General features: G+C 41.9%; 1 protein-coding gene across 1 annotated transcript in view; it reads left to right on the forward strand.

Moving 5' to 3' along the window:
- The window catches only part of PAK3 (p21 (RAC1) activated kinase 3), a 295,456-nt gene that overhangs the window by 91,456 nt on the left and 189,106 nt on the right, over positions 1–14,894 (forward strand). The window lies entirely within an intron of this gene.

Here is a 14,894-nt window from a genome sequence, read left to right on the forward strand (position 1 = left end):
GGCTCTTTAAACAAAGAGAATGAAGGGAGCAAGTAAGAGCAAAACCCGGCACCGATTACGTAGTTTTTTTAAATTTCCTTTTCTTTCCCACCTTTAAATACACTTAAGATTATTCTCTTTATAGATGAACTGCAATAGTAACCTCAGCCTAATAAAATCAATACTTAACAAACAGTTTTATATTGAAAGAATCCTGTTACGCATATGTTTGGCACGTCTGTAATGTTTTAGCTATCCTAATTAATTTCTATTACCATAGGTGCCTTTATGTGAACGGTTGTGATGGTTAATTTACTGGACGAGGGTATAGGAAAGTTTTTAAATAAATAAATAAGCATGCATTCATTGCACTTGCATGCCTGGCAGAGTTAAGTGTGGCAGAAAGGTCAGATGCAGAATTTTAGCTCTGGTGGAGTCGGTACAGAGCTTCTTGAAATGGATCCAGGCTTTAACATCAGATTGAGGGAGGGTTTGAGAGGGTCAATCGTTGTTTCAGCGCCTGAGGCTTCCTTTTTGCTTCCGCAGCAGGAAATGACAGAGAGTTAGAGGGTCTGAAAGGTGAACACGATCTGTGAAGGTGTAGAATATTTCACAAAAATATTCCAAAGTAAATGAACATTTAAAGATTTGAGCTCAGTCTAACAATTAAGAGATTTTGTCCAAGCCGTTCTATGCTGTAACATTGCTTAGTGTGCTAGTTTTTCATGGAAAGGGGAATGTAAGGGGATGGCACCAGGGCGGATCTGGAGTGATGCCCCCAACTCCACTTTTGGAGCGGTTCTGGTCAGATTTGGGTGGGAGTGGGTAGGAGGAATGTCAGAACTCAATGGTGTGTGTAAAGAGAAAGTGTCAGGAGGGAATTATTTGTAAACTGTTTGTGTGGTGCAGGGCCAGACACATTTTGACTGGCCCTGCACCACACACATTTTGAAAGCATTAGCTAAGTGTCAGGGCTGAAATGGGTACACATATCAAATACGTAATGTGGAATGATGCGGGATTGCGTAAACCTTTAGAAAGAGAAAGTCTTAATGCACTTTCAAAAATGAAAAGGTAAATAGCTTTTATTCAAGAGTCACATAGCTAAAGGAAAGGTGGGTAGTACTGGTCTTTGCAGCACAAGGTATGTGTAAAAGCAGGGGAGTAGGCATCTTATTGCAGAAAGCAATGGCTTTCACTGAAGAGAAAATAATAGCATACCCAAATGGGAGATATGTAGTTGTGTTGGGATCCTTGTTTGGGTTTGCCTATTATCTTAGCTTCTGTTTATGGGCCAAATGTTTACGATCATGACTCTTTTACGAAATTGACATCAGTTTAGTGTCTGCACAACTGGTCAAAGGAGGGGATATGAACTGAGTTATGGATCTGCAAGTAGATCATCAACAAGGGAACCCAAGTTTATGCCAAATCTTCTAGAGGCCTCAACTTCTTTTGTGAGTCTTTGTAATTAATAGATATCTGGAAGATATTAAATCCAATAACCAGAGATTACGCTCACATTGCTAAATCACACCCATCCAAGTCTCATATAGATTACTTGTTTGTGTCTAAAATCCTTTTTTCTCACTGCTCTAAGTCCGAGATTGAAATATTGGCTATCTTGCATCACAGCCCAGTGTCTTGCACGATGAATGCATGGTCTTCACGATCCATAGAAACATATAAACATAGAAATGACGGCAGAAGAAGACCAAACGGCCCATCCAGTCTGCCCAGCAAGTTTTGCACTTTTTTTTTTCTCACACATCTGTTACTCTTGGCTCTTAGTAACCTTTTGATTCTATTTCCCTTCCACCCCCACCATTAATGTAGAGAGCAGTGTTGGAACTGCCTCTAAGTGAAATATCTAGCTTAATTAGTTAGGGGTAGTAACCGCCGCAATAAGCAAGCTATACCCATGCTTATTTGTTTACCCAGACTAAATAATTCAGACCTTGTTGGTTGTTGTCTGAATATAGATCTACTTTTCTTCATTCCCCCTGCCGTTGAAGCAGAGAGTTATGCTGGATATGCATTGAAAGTGAAGTATCTGATTTTCTCCCAAGCCGTTGAAGCAGAGAGTTATGCTGAATATGCATTGAAAGTGAAGTACCAGGCTTATTTGGTTTGGGTAGTAGCCGCCGTAACAAGCAAGCTACACCCCGCTTTTTTTGTGAATGCAAATCTTTTTCCACGTTTCCTCTTGCCGTTGAAGCTTAGAGCAATGTTGGAGTCTCATTAACCGTGTGCATGTTTATTGAATAAGGGTATTATCTCCAGGCAGTAGCAGTCATCACTGCGAGCCACCCACTCTTCATTCACGTCCTCTAGACTTTATGGATCCACAGTGTTTTATCCCACGCCCCTTTGATCTGGTCTTCACCACTTCTTCCGGAAGGTCATTCCAGGCATCCACCACCCTCTCCGTGAAGAAATACTTCCTGACATTGGTTCTGAATCTTCCTCCCTGGAGCTTCAAATCGTGACCCCTGGTTCTGCTGATTTTTTTCCGACGGAAAAGGTTTGTCGTTGTCATTGGATCATTAAAACCTTTCAAGTATCTGAAAGTCTGTATCATATCACCTCTGCTCCTCCTTTCCTCCAGGGTGTACATATTTAGATTCTTCAATCTTTCCTCAGTTTTAGTAATTGGAGAAATTTCCTAAATCTTTTATCTTGCAGCAAAGTAAATGGTTATTGTATGCCCAAAATAATGCTCAGCATGAAAGTTAACCAGTCTTGGTTTGGGAAACCACAAAAGCCTGGTTACGAGGGAGATAATCAGTTACACAATGCGGAGGAAAAAATAATTAGATTCAGATATTTTAGAATTAACAAGGAAGTTAAATGCAAAACGAATATACATTTCCTCCAATAAGGAGAAAGATAGGCAAACTTTTTGGATGGTTCAAAAACTATTAAATAAGTTCCATCAGAGGGCAATAACTTCTGACTTCGCACCTATAGATAAATTGGGCAATAAAGTGGGCAAGTTACTGGCAGGCTTGGTGAGACATAGAACAGGGGCATCTTTCATCACCGGTTTGAAGAATAATATGGAAAAATAACGAATTCTCAGGATATAAGTGAAATGTTTCAAAGATATTACGAGTCACTTTATTCAGAAGAATCGGCTAATGTGGAGGAAAGAGAAATATCTATGGATGCTTTAAACATAGAAACATAGAAATGACGGCAGAAAAAGACCAAACGGCCCATCCAGTCTGCCCAGCAAGCTCCCACACTTATTTTCCCATACTTATCTGTTTCACTAACCACCAAGTTCAGGGCCCTTGTTTGATTCAAATTTCCTGCCATTGATGCAGAGTAATGCAGTTGCATCAAAGGTGAGCATAAGGCTTCATGGTTAAGGGTTGTAACCGCCGCATCGAGCAAGTTACCCCAAATCTTGTTTACCCAGTCTGCACAGATCAATGCCTTGTTGGATGTTGTCTGAATGTAAATCCTCTTTTCCACATTTCCCCCTGCCGTTGAAGCAGAGAGCAACGCTGTATATGCATTCAAAGTGATGTATCAGGCTTAATTGGTTTAGGGTAGTAACCACTGTAAAAAGCAAGCTACCCCCACGCTTATTTGTTTACCTAGATTGTGAAGTTCAGTCCTTGCTGGTTGTTATCTGACTGCAAATCCTCATTTCCCCTTGCCGTTGAAGCAGAGAGCAATGTTGGAGTTGCATTAACCGTGTGAAGACTTTTTGAATAAGGGTAATCATCAGGTAGTAGCATCCATTTCAGAAAGCCACCCCCATGCCTCTTCTCTTCATTCCCATCTTCTAGACTTTATGGATCCACAGTGTTTATCCCATGCCCCTTTGAAATCCTTCACAGTTTTAGTCTTCACCACTTCCTCTGGAAGGGCATTCCAGGCATCCACCACCCTCTCTGTGAAGAAATACTTCCTGACATTGGTTCTTCCTCCCTGGAGTTTCAAATCGTGATCCCTAGTTCTACTGATTTTTTTCCAATGGAAAAGGTTTGTTGTTGACAATGGATCATTAAAACCTTTCAAGTATCTGAAAGTCTGTATCATATCACCCCTGCTCCTCCTTTTCTCAAGGGTATACATATTTAGATTCTTCAATCTCTCCTCATAAGTCATTCGATGAAGGCCATCCACCTCTTTGGTCACCCTTCTCTGGACCGCCTCCATCCTGTCTCTGTCCCTTCGGAGATACGATCTCCAGAACTGAACACAGTACTCCTGGTGAGGCCTCACCAAGGCCCGGTACAAGGGGATCATCACTTCCTTCCTTAAGTGAACAACTGGAATTTCTGAACAAACCTACACAAACATCTGAGATAAGTTCAGCAATTTCAGGACTGTAAAGTTTCAAAGCTCCAGGACCCAATAAGCTGACTGCTCTCTTTTTGTAAAACTCTATGATATTAAATCCATTCCATAGGGTATATACAAAAATGGTAGAGGCAAGTAGCATGCCTGACACCATGAAAATGGCGCATGCTTTTGTGCTCTCTAAACCAAGTAGAGATCCACAAGTAACATCATCAAGTCGGTCGATATCTTTGTTAAATTTAGATATTAAGTTATTTTCAAAAATATTAGCAACTGGTTAAGAGAGATCCTGCCTAATTTAATAGGGCAAGCAGGCTTCGTTAAAGGGAGAAGATCTAGTGTTACTATCAGAAGATTAGCAATTCTTCTGACATTGTGTAAAGAGTGAAAGGAGCGAGACCTGTTGTTAATAGGATTTGATACGGAAAAGGCCTTCACTAGAGTCGACTGGCCTTTCCTGCACAGGGTCTTGGAACGTATGGGAGTTCAGGAATTTATTGGGGAAGTTATCTGAGGTATTGTACACCAATCTGGTTGCTTGTATTTGGGTGAATTGAATTTTATCTCCACACTTTCATTTGTTGGGAGGAGGTGCCCAACAGGGTTGCCCCCTTTCGCCAATGCTTTTCATATTAATGTTGGAACCCTTGGTGAGAACACTAGAGGAAACTTGCAGTCCATAACCATTATTAGAGAAAAGCAACTGCCATTGTTGTTTCTTTTTGCAGACGATATTCTTCTACTTTTACCAGAAATAGATAGTCAATTGTTGAAGATACTCGAAATTTTCCATACCTATGGGAGTTTCTCAGGCTTCAAAGTAAATGTGGAGAAGTCAGAAGTATTAGATTTAGCGGGAGCTTTGGAAAAGAAGTGGGAGAATTTTCCATTAAAAAGCGTGCAGCAGAAAATTAAATACCTGGGCATTTATATTCATAGAGAGCTCTCTGCATGGAATTTAGTTCCCATTGTGAACTCCTTTAACTCTAAATTACAGAACTGGATGCATCTTCCTTTAAATATGTTAGGGGGATGTTACTCCCGAAATTACTATATGTTTTGCAAATTCTACCTGTAGTGACAAAAAAGAAAGATCTCTTAGGGATACGTATGTTGAGTTCAATTTTCATTTGGAAAGGGAAAAGGGTTCATCTTTCCATAACAAGATTGGTGGCATCATTAGATGAATGGGGTTGGGGTTTCCCAAATTTTCAGTATTAGAATATGGGGTGTATGTTAAGATCTCTTGGTGACTGGATTAGATTGACTAATCACTACTCAAATACAAGGCTAGAACAACTAGTAGTTGCCCCTCTGGATTTGAGGTTTGTGCTCCATGCTTGGACAGAAAATGTACTTAAATAGATACGTACGAACAATTTAGTACGTGATATGAGAACAATATGGAGGTTTTTGAGACAACACTTAGCTCTCCCATGGCAAATTTCGCTATGGTTGCCAATCTGTGGTAATTCGGATTTTGAACCTGGTCAGCAGACAAGGTTGGGAAAAGTGGAATAGACACTGAGGTAGATTTAAAAAACTTGTGTGCACGCGCTACCCGGTGCACACACATGGATACGTGATTTTATAACATGCGCGCATGCTATATAAAATCGAGGATCAGTATGCGTGAGGGGGTGCACATTTGTGCAACCTGCCGGCCTGGGAGGGAACTTCCCTACCCCCCTATACTAACCTTCCTACCCCTTCCCCTAACCTTCCTGCCCCCTAGCCCTATCCTAAACACCCCCAAAATCTTTGTCTTACCTGTTGCGCCTGCTTTGAGCAGGCGCAGGTTGCACGCACCGGCACCCTGCCGGCATGCGATCCCCAGCACAGCTCAAATGGCCACTGTGCCGGGCGCCTCTAGCCCTGCCCCCCGACTGCCCCGGCCCCCAGATCGCCCCTTTAAGCAACCCCGGGTCTTAAACGCGTCCCGGGGGTTTGTGAGTGGCTGGGCCTTTGAAAATAGGCCTGGCGCGCGAAGGCCTTTTAAAATCTACCCCACTGTGCAATTCTTTATCAATGGCCTAATGGGAACGATGTATTCATTCACTCAGTGTCAAGAAAAATTGGAATTCCAAAATTTAGACTTTTTTTTAGAATTTTACCTGTGAAAGTACCTTGGTACACTCGGTCATGACCTACTTCTCTAATCACTTGATTGTCTTTAATGATGTATTGTACCCGAACCCCAGTGGCACCCGTTAGAATGTACTATAGTAGGAGTTTACCTATATTAATTATGTGCCTACATGTAAACCGTTGCGATGTTATATAACTTAGCGACGGTATAGAAAAGATTTTAAATAAACAACTTTGAAGAAAAATTTCCTTGGTTTTACCAAAATCAGCTCAACCTCTTACGTAAAATGCGTTTCAGAGGCTCTTACAAACAATAAGAGGTGCGGGAGAGTTGGTGCTCTGAGTCGAGCGACCGCTCTCCCGACGTGCGTCCAGGCACCTCTCCTGGGCACACGATTTTGTATTCAAATGAGGCCGCGCGCTATTAAGCTTATTAGCGGAAGCGGCGGCTGTCAGCAGGTCTGAAAACTGACGCTTAATTTTACCGACGTTGGTTGTCGAACCCGCTGACAGTCACGGGTTCGGAAAATGGACGCCGGCAAAATTGAGCATCTGTTTTCAAACCCGGCGACCGGCAGGCAGATTTTTTTTTTTTTTGGTGCCTTGTTATGATATTAAGTCGGAGGGAGTACAGAAAAGCAGTTTTTTTCTGTTTTTTTGTACACTTTTCCTGGTGCTTTCAAGTTAACGCCTGTCCTTGGACAGGCGTTAATTTCTGAGAGTAAAATGTGCGGCTTGGCCGCACATTTTACTTTCAGTATTCTGGGGGAATAACATTTGCATGTGATGAGCGCTATTAGTTTCGGGGGGTTGGCCACGTGTTTTCCACGTGCTATTACATTTTACAGTATAAGGGGTAATAGCCCGTCTAAAATGTGAGGCCAAACAGGAGCTAAATGGGTGCGCTCGGCTGTTCTGTATTGGCCTGAAAGATATCAAATAGGGAAGTATAAATTATCCACGGTGATTTAATCCAGGTACATCATATTATCTGAACTCGCGGATAAATGGCGTGAGGATGTTAAATCCTCAGCCTGAAGAGTTTCTTTAAATTCCCTTAGTATTTATAAAGTTATAACATCCGAATAATGCATGGAATAGTGGTGTCACCCAGTAAAGCTTTTCTGATGGGTGTTGCCCCGTCCTTTGAATGTTTAACATGCGCTACTCCAACCCCTAGCCTATATCATAATTTATGGGAGTGTTCTCAGACACAAGAAGGATCTTGAAAGCCATGAGTGTTTTTTTGGAGAATGGTTGCTCTATAGTGTCATTTTAAACATATTTTATCAATTAAAGTCTGATTTTTACAGCTGTAGGCTGTAAATGTAAGCGGCCAGAAATGCATGCAGTGAAACAGGATAGTTTTTCTGGCATAGGAACTGAGTTTTGGATTACAGTAAAAGGCTTGTTGAGAAACCTTTCTGCGTTGATATCTGTAACTACTGGACCTCCACTTTTAATTATGTAAAGCACAAAGCTTTTCGTTGGGTCTCTCTGCCCCTTGCCCATCTGTAGTGAGGTGAGATTTTTGTACAAACATTTGTTGTTGTTGTGCTTCACCTTTCTGCTGCTCTGGATAGTTACTCCCTAGCAAACAAAGCATGGGCTGATTATAATTGCATGTGAGCTTCTGTCAATGCATGCATCGCACACTCCAGGTTGACAGGTAATTACCATGCAGGCCCATTCAAAATAATCAGGTATGTCTGTTGTGGAGAGAGGCAATTGGGCACTGAGCATCTTATTACAGGGCTCGGCAGCCCTGCACCGTTGTTGTTGTCTAAATTTCAGCATAACCTCCTATCTCTGGGAGACGGAGGGGCTGGTGACTGAGCTGAGAAGTGAGCGAGCCTGTTAATTAATATTTATGAGTCCTGCAGCTTGAAATAGCTTGTACCACTGGGCAAGTTGATAGTCTTGCTGACAGTTTGATCGGTGTGGCAGAGAGGAGATTAGTTTTTTTTTTTTTGTTTTTTTTTACAGTACATAGACTAACATAAGGAACTGTACAGTGCAAGGAATATTTTGAATCATTTATGTGTGTAAATCGGCTGTTGAAGACTCTCTGCATTGTTCTACAGTGCACGCACTTTGAGCTGCATTAGTGGAATGCGTATTTTGGGCAGTTGGGGTGAATAATGCATACAGATTGTATTTCTATGCATGTTGGTTTCCGTAAAATCACAAAAGAAACCGGCTTGCACGATAAAAGCAGGGGCAGATTCCTCCACGGCAAGTTTCGGAGTGGAATTGAGCAAGGACTTCCTCTCAGATCATTGCTGCAAAGTCCGCGGATAAAAAGCCTATGTGACTTTGTCCTGAAGCAGAGTCTGAAAACGAGCCTGTGTGTGACTATCCTAAGAAGGGTCGCGCTGGGTCAGACTGAGGTCCATTGAGCCCTACATCCTGTCTCCAACAATGGCCAGTCCCGGTCACAAGTACTTGGCAGATCCCAAACAGTCGATCTGTTTTACTCCCAGGGATAAGCGCCGGCTTTCCCAGGTCGACCTGGCTAATAACTGATTATGGACTTTTCCTTCAGGAACTTGTCCAGTCCTCTTTTCAACCCCACTGTGATAGTTGCCTTCACCACATCCTCCAGCAACAGATTCCATAGCTTGATTATGCGCTGAGAGAAAACATACTTTCTAGGATGTATTTTATATCTGTCAGTTGCTGGTTTCAGTGAGTGTTCCCTAGTCCTAGTGTTTGAAAGCGGAAATAACCGTTCCCTATTTATCTGTTCCACCCCATTCATGATTTTATAAATCTCAATCACATCCCTTCTGTCGTCTCTTTTCTCCCTAGGGGTTTTTCCATCCCCTTTATCATTTTTGTCACCTTGCTCTGTACTTTTCTTTTCTATGTCCGCCGTGTCTTTCTTGAGATTGGGGCGACCAGAACAGCACACAATACACAAGGTGCGGTGGCACCATGGACCTATACAAAGGCAATATGATATTCTCAGTTTTGTTCTCTATTCCTTTCCAAATAATTCCTAACTTTGTATTTGCCTTTTTGACTGCCGCTGCACTCTGAGCCAAAGATTTCAAGGAATTGTCTGCAGTGACTCCGAGATCCTTTCCGTGGGTGGTGACTCCTAACTTGGAATCCAGCATTGTGCGGCTGCATTATTTTATGCTTGACCACAGTAAATTGCATCAGCCATTTAGAAGTCCAGTCTCAAAGTCTCACAAGGTCCTTCTGCAGTTCTTCATAGTCTGCTGCCGTTCTAATAACTCGAAACAATTTTGTGTCACCTGCAAATCTGGTCACCTCACTTGTCATGCCTGTCTCAGATCATTTGAAAATATGCTAATTAGCGCAGATCCCAATGCATTCTCCTGGAGCACGCCACTAAATATCTTTCTCCATTTGGAAAACGGACTATTTAGTCCTGTCCTCTGTTTCCTGCCTTTTATCCAGTTACCATTTCACAATAGGACACTGCCTTCTTCAGCGTTTCTCTGTTAAACTTGGGAACATTTCTGAAGTGTCCTCCCAGGAGAAAAGCAGTGAAACGGTATTTCTCTGCGTAAAAGATTTCCCATAGAACCTAAGGGCCTTAGGTGGTGAAAGGAGACCTAAATGATGGATTCCTAAGTATGTTTTTAGTTTAGAGAACAGATCCCTCTGTCAGTCTGCTGCATCAAATAGTAAGTCTTGGTCCTGGGAGCTGTCTCCTCCGTATTTTCCTCTTCCCCTTGATATTGTGTGTAGCCCACGTTACCATGTTGCTGGCTGGTAGTAGGATACTAAGCCAACTCACCTGACTACCTGGCTGGTTCCCTAGTGCCATCTTCACAGAGGAAGTGATACGTGTAGCTAATGACGTTCGCTCTTCAGAAAGGCATAATAGCCTTTTATTTTATTAGAAAAGTCCTTACCAAAGAGGTACCGGATTGATTGTACTGAGCACAGCTCTTCAATGACAAGAGATGAGGCGTTTCATGTCTGTGAGATACCATTCAGAGGATCAGTATCTTGAGTACGGGAACATTTGGTGGCAGAATTAAGAACTGTGTGAAACTAAACCAGTGGTTGATACAACTTCAGAGAGTGGAAAGGGAATGAAATAGCTTCCGTCACTAGCTAGGGAAACCTCTCCGAGAAGCCTCCGTAAGACTCTTGGGATAGCGCACTGGACATAGTTCTAAGAAGCAGTACGGACAACACAACAGGTGAAAAGGATGGATTACCATGTCAAGCTTCTAGGTGGTGTGGCTGTTTGGAGGGACAGCTAAGCAAACTCTGCCTCTGTTACACAGAATTTGGTGACATATAGCCCTGTTGTATTTATACAAACTGGAGCTGCAAATCTGAGACTGTATGCATGGTGCGGGATTTGCAAAACCAGGCTCACCTCTTCCCAATGCTGACTAGACTTGACGATGGGTGCTGGAAAAGAGTTGGTGTTCCCCTCATCAGTTAATTTTATGACGGAGCCAGAAGACAGTACTGAATCAACATTTTATATATATTATTTTTTTCAGTGCTTTGCAGATTGCAAGTCACTAGCAGAATCGGCAGCAAATCTCAGCAAACAAATTCCTGGAAAATCTCCAGCGCTGGATGGTTCTATCAGTGAGCTTACATTCAGCACCCCTTAGACCTGGTTTACTGAAGAAATTTCATTTAAAGATATTCCAGAAAAAAAAAGAAATTGCAGTAAAAATGAAAATGTTGTAAAGTTGATTATTTACCTTGGTGAAAAAGTCGTAATTAATATCTACATCTTAAGTATTTTCATCATATGGTTTATTGGTCTTTTTTTTTTAAATCCAATATTGGTACAGACTTCCTGTTCAATTAATTAAGAACTGACAATATAAATTGTTGGTCTTTTCCTCTTGCCTCTTGACCATCAGTTCTGCAGTGACTTCAAAGCATGAGGAGAAAAAGAAGAATCAGGAGATTGTTGGCTTGTTGGCCATTTTCTTGGTTTCTAGATAATTCCACAGGAACCATCGGGGCAAGCTTGAATTTGTTATCAGTAGGAGGTGCTGCTGCTGCTTTAAATTAGCATTTCAGTATAGCTGACTCCAGAGGTGGATACTCTGAATTAGTGTTATATATCCACAAGGAAAAATACCATACAATGTTGTCTTTTCTTAGAAAGAAAATTAATTTTAAAAAAGTTATTTGCTTTCACAATTCAAGGTTCCTGCAAGAAACCACATTGCTGGCTACTGACTAATCCTGATAGGGCCTGTGGAATAGCAGAGTTAATTTTTTAGACTGGAGACATAGTCACACAAGACTCTAGCCTTTCTTATTGATTCTAATTTATTGTAGCATAAATCAACATACACTATATGTAGACTGCTTACAGCTTACATCCTGCAGTGTATTCACACCATTACCTTCTACCAGAGAGGATTCAGGACCTGCCTTCTCCTAGAGATGTGGGGCCTCCTGTTTCCAGTTGGCTCAGGCTCTTATCATGCTCAGCAGGTTCCTGCCCACAGAGCTCTCTTTTCCTATGGGTTTTAAGGTGGATCTCATGCAAGAGGTGTAGGGCCACTCCTTTACATACCTCCCCCCCAGCTGAAACCTGTTGGACCAAGCATCTTTACTCACCTTGTATCCCATCAGGAAAATGACTCTACTCCCCATTACACTCCTTCTGGCCTCCCACCAGCTAGACTTTGGGTAAGGGTTATAGGTTCATGCTGTCTCCCTCTCATTAGCATTACCCCAAGTACCACCATTACCACCATGCCCTTGGCCCAGTGTCCTTCCATAATCATTGAAGTGAGTCCATCCGTAGCTCTGAGTTCCTCGGTTGGGCTCTCTGGACTCAAATTGGGTGTTCCTGTGGTGGCTTCTCTTTCACTTGCTGTACCATTTGCTTTCCTTCAGGCTTCAATTTTTTCCATGGCATTTTCTGACTCATCTGTGCCGTCTCCATCTGCAACACTGCTCTCTGGCCATTCTGTAATAGTTAACAATAATCATGCAGTCCCTCTATCTTTGTTATAAAGAACCAACACACCTAGAGGATATATATTAAATGCTTATATTCAGACAACACTTTTTATTAAATATATTAATACAAAACAATTATTTAAACCTTCCTAGTACATAGGATCACCTATCTTTAGCAGGACCCGTCCAATGGAACATGCTCCCGCCAGACATCCGCCTTGAGATCTGCTTCGCTTCCTTCAAAAAGAAAATTAAAACCTGGCTCTTTAGCCAAGCTTTTCCAGAACTTTGATTATTTTTTACCTCCAGCTATCAAGATTTTCTCACCATCGCAATCCCTTCTGCAGATCACATTTATTTTAGACAATTACACCTTATTTTATGATTTGGTTTCTCAAAGAGACTATACAATTTTCTCAATGTTATTTTTCGAACCTGTTTTCCATGTTTTCCAAGTTCTATAACCTTGTTATATGTACCGCCTCTTGGCGTAATTTTTATGTTTCAATGTAAACCGATGTGATCTGTATTTTAATACAGGAACACCGGTATATAAAAATCTAAAAATAAATAATAAATAAATAAGCGGACTCTTAACTCCTAAAATCCATCATACATTCATTACCCTACATTCACACTATACATCCATACCGAATCATACCCTCATGATAAAACCACCCACAATTCCAAATATGAAATGAATCTATCGAACATATCATCACATGAAAAACGGGTAGTAAAACTACCTCACAATTAAATATTGATTGAAGTGTGTTAATTAATATTGTCTACAATATAAGCATTTAATATACATTCTGTAATAGTTACATCTGGGATCTCTGTAGCACCTCACTCTGGGATCTCTGCAGAGCCTTTCTCTGGCCTCTCTGCAGTACCTCCCTCTGGCTCCGCTATGCTGCCTTCCTCATTCAAGTCTGTACTGCTTTCTTCAGGGAAGTCTGTGTTGCCTCTTTCAGGCCAGGCTGTAAAGCTCCACCATGAGCTCTCTTGCATATCAATCCCATTCATTGCAGGTTCATTAACCTGAGTTCTTCTCTTTTCTTGCGTATGCTGTACCTATCCTTGCAACTCTGGCTTTTCTTCTGCCACTTGTTCCAACAGTGTTTTCATTGATTCCATGCCAGGTTTTTTATTTAACACTGTCTACAGGCTCCTCTCTGACCCAGCCCATTTCCAATCATCATCTTCCTCTGAACTTTTATCCCTCTAGGAGAGTAAAGCACCAGTCAGGTGATTCAAACAGCTGCTGAGTTTCCTCTGCTTCCAGCTTTACTTCTGACAGGCTGGCAGATAGGAACACCCAGCTTGCTTCCTGTTGTTTTATAAATGCCTCTGGCCTTCCATACACGTTTGAAGCCAATAGCTTTCCATATTTTCCATAGTTAAGGCTGACTCCCTTGAGCTCTAGTGAGGAGCAGTTAGCTTGCTTCAGAAGGGCCATGCCCTGTTCAAACACACAGCAACTCTAGCAATTTCACTTCCTTCAAGGGCCACTCTGTACAAACTGTTCCTCTTTTTTCCTGAGGAAAACGTAAAAGAAAAAAACCCCCTGCTTGTCCAGTAAAGAACTCACATTGTATTCCCTGTCCCTGTGAAGCTTCTCTCCTTTACTAGTTTGACTTCCGTACTCCTCCCTGAGCAACAGTCTTTTCAACTCTTTAGTGCTTTGTGCACAGTTAGAAACACTGCTTCTTTGGGCAGGTCGCACACAGCAAACTTTCTTTTTCTTCCCTGGAGACTTGAGTTTCTGCCTGTGCAGAAATCCCCAGACTGACACCATATGTGTGATAGTCGAGAAACTTTCTTAGGCTGGAGACATAGCCACACAAGACTTCAGACTTTCTCCTTAAAGATTCCACTTAATTATAACATAAATGAACATATAACATTGAAACATCGAAAACGACAGCAGAAAAGTACTGAACGGGTCATCCAGTCTACCCACCAGGCTTAGGGTAGCATCTGCCGCACCATACAGGTCACCCCCTTACTTAGTTTCACAAACTGTCAAAGTCAGGGCCCTTGTTGGTTGAGTCCAATTCCCTGTTATCTCTTGCCACTGAAGCACAGAGCAATATTGGAGTTGCATCCAAAGTATCAGGCTTATTGGTTAAGGGTAGTAACTGCCACACCACCAAGTTACCCCATGCGCTCTTTTCCTATTTCCATCCTCTGGCCTTTAGGGATCCACAGTGTTTATCCCTTGCCCCTTTCAAATTTTTCACCATTTTTGTCTTCACCATCTCCTGCAGAAGGGCAATCCAGGCATCCACCACCCTCTCCGTGAAGAAATATTTCCTGACGTTGGTTCTGAATTGTCATCTCTCGAGTTTCATTTCATGACCTCCAGTTCTACTGATTTCTTTCCAATGGAAAAGGTTTGTCGATTGTGCATCATTAAAACCTTTCAGGTATCTGAAGGTCCATATCATATCTCTCCTGCACCTTCTCTCCTCCAGGGTATACATATTTACTTATTAGTTTTTTTTATACCGGTGTTTGGAATTACAGTCACATCGGTTTACAGAAATTTACGTGGAATACAACATTAACAGCAA

The sequence above is a fragment of the Rhinatrema bivittatum genome, chromosome 6 (genome assembly GCF_901001135.1).
Source record: "Rhinatrema bivittatum chromosome 6, aRhiBiv1.1, whole genome shotgun sequence".
NCBI lineage: Eukaryota > Metazoa > Chordata > Amphibia > Gymnophiona > Rhinatrematidae > Rhinatrema > Rhinatrema bivittatum.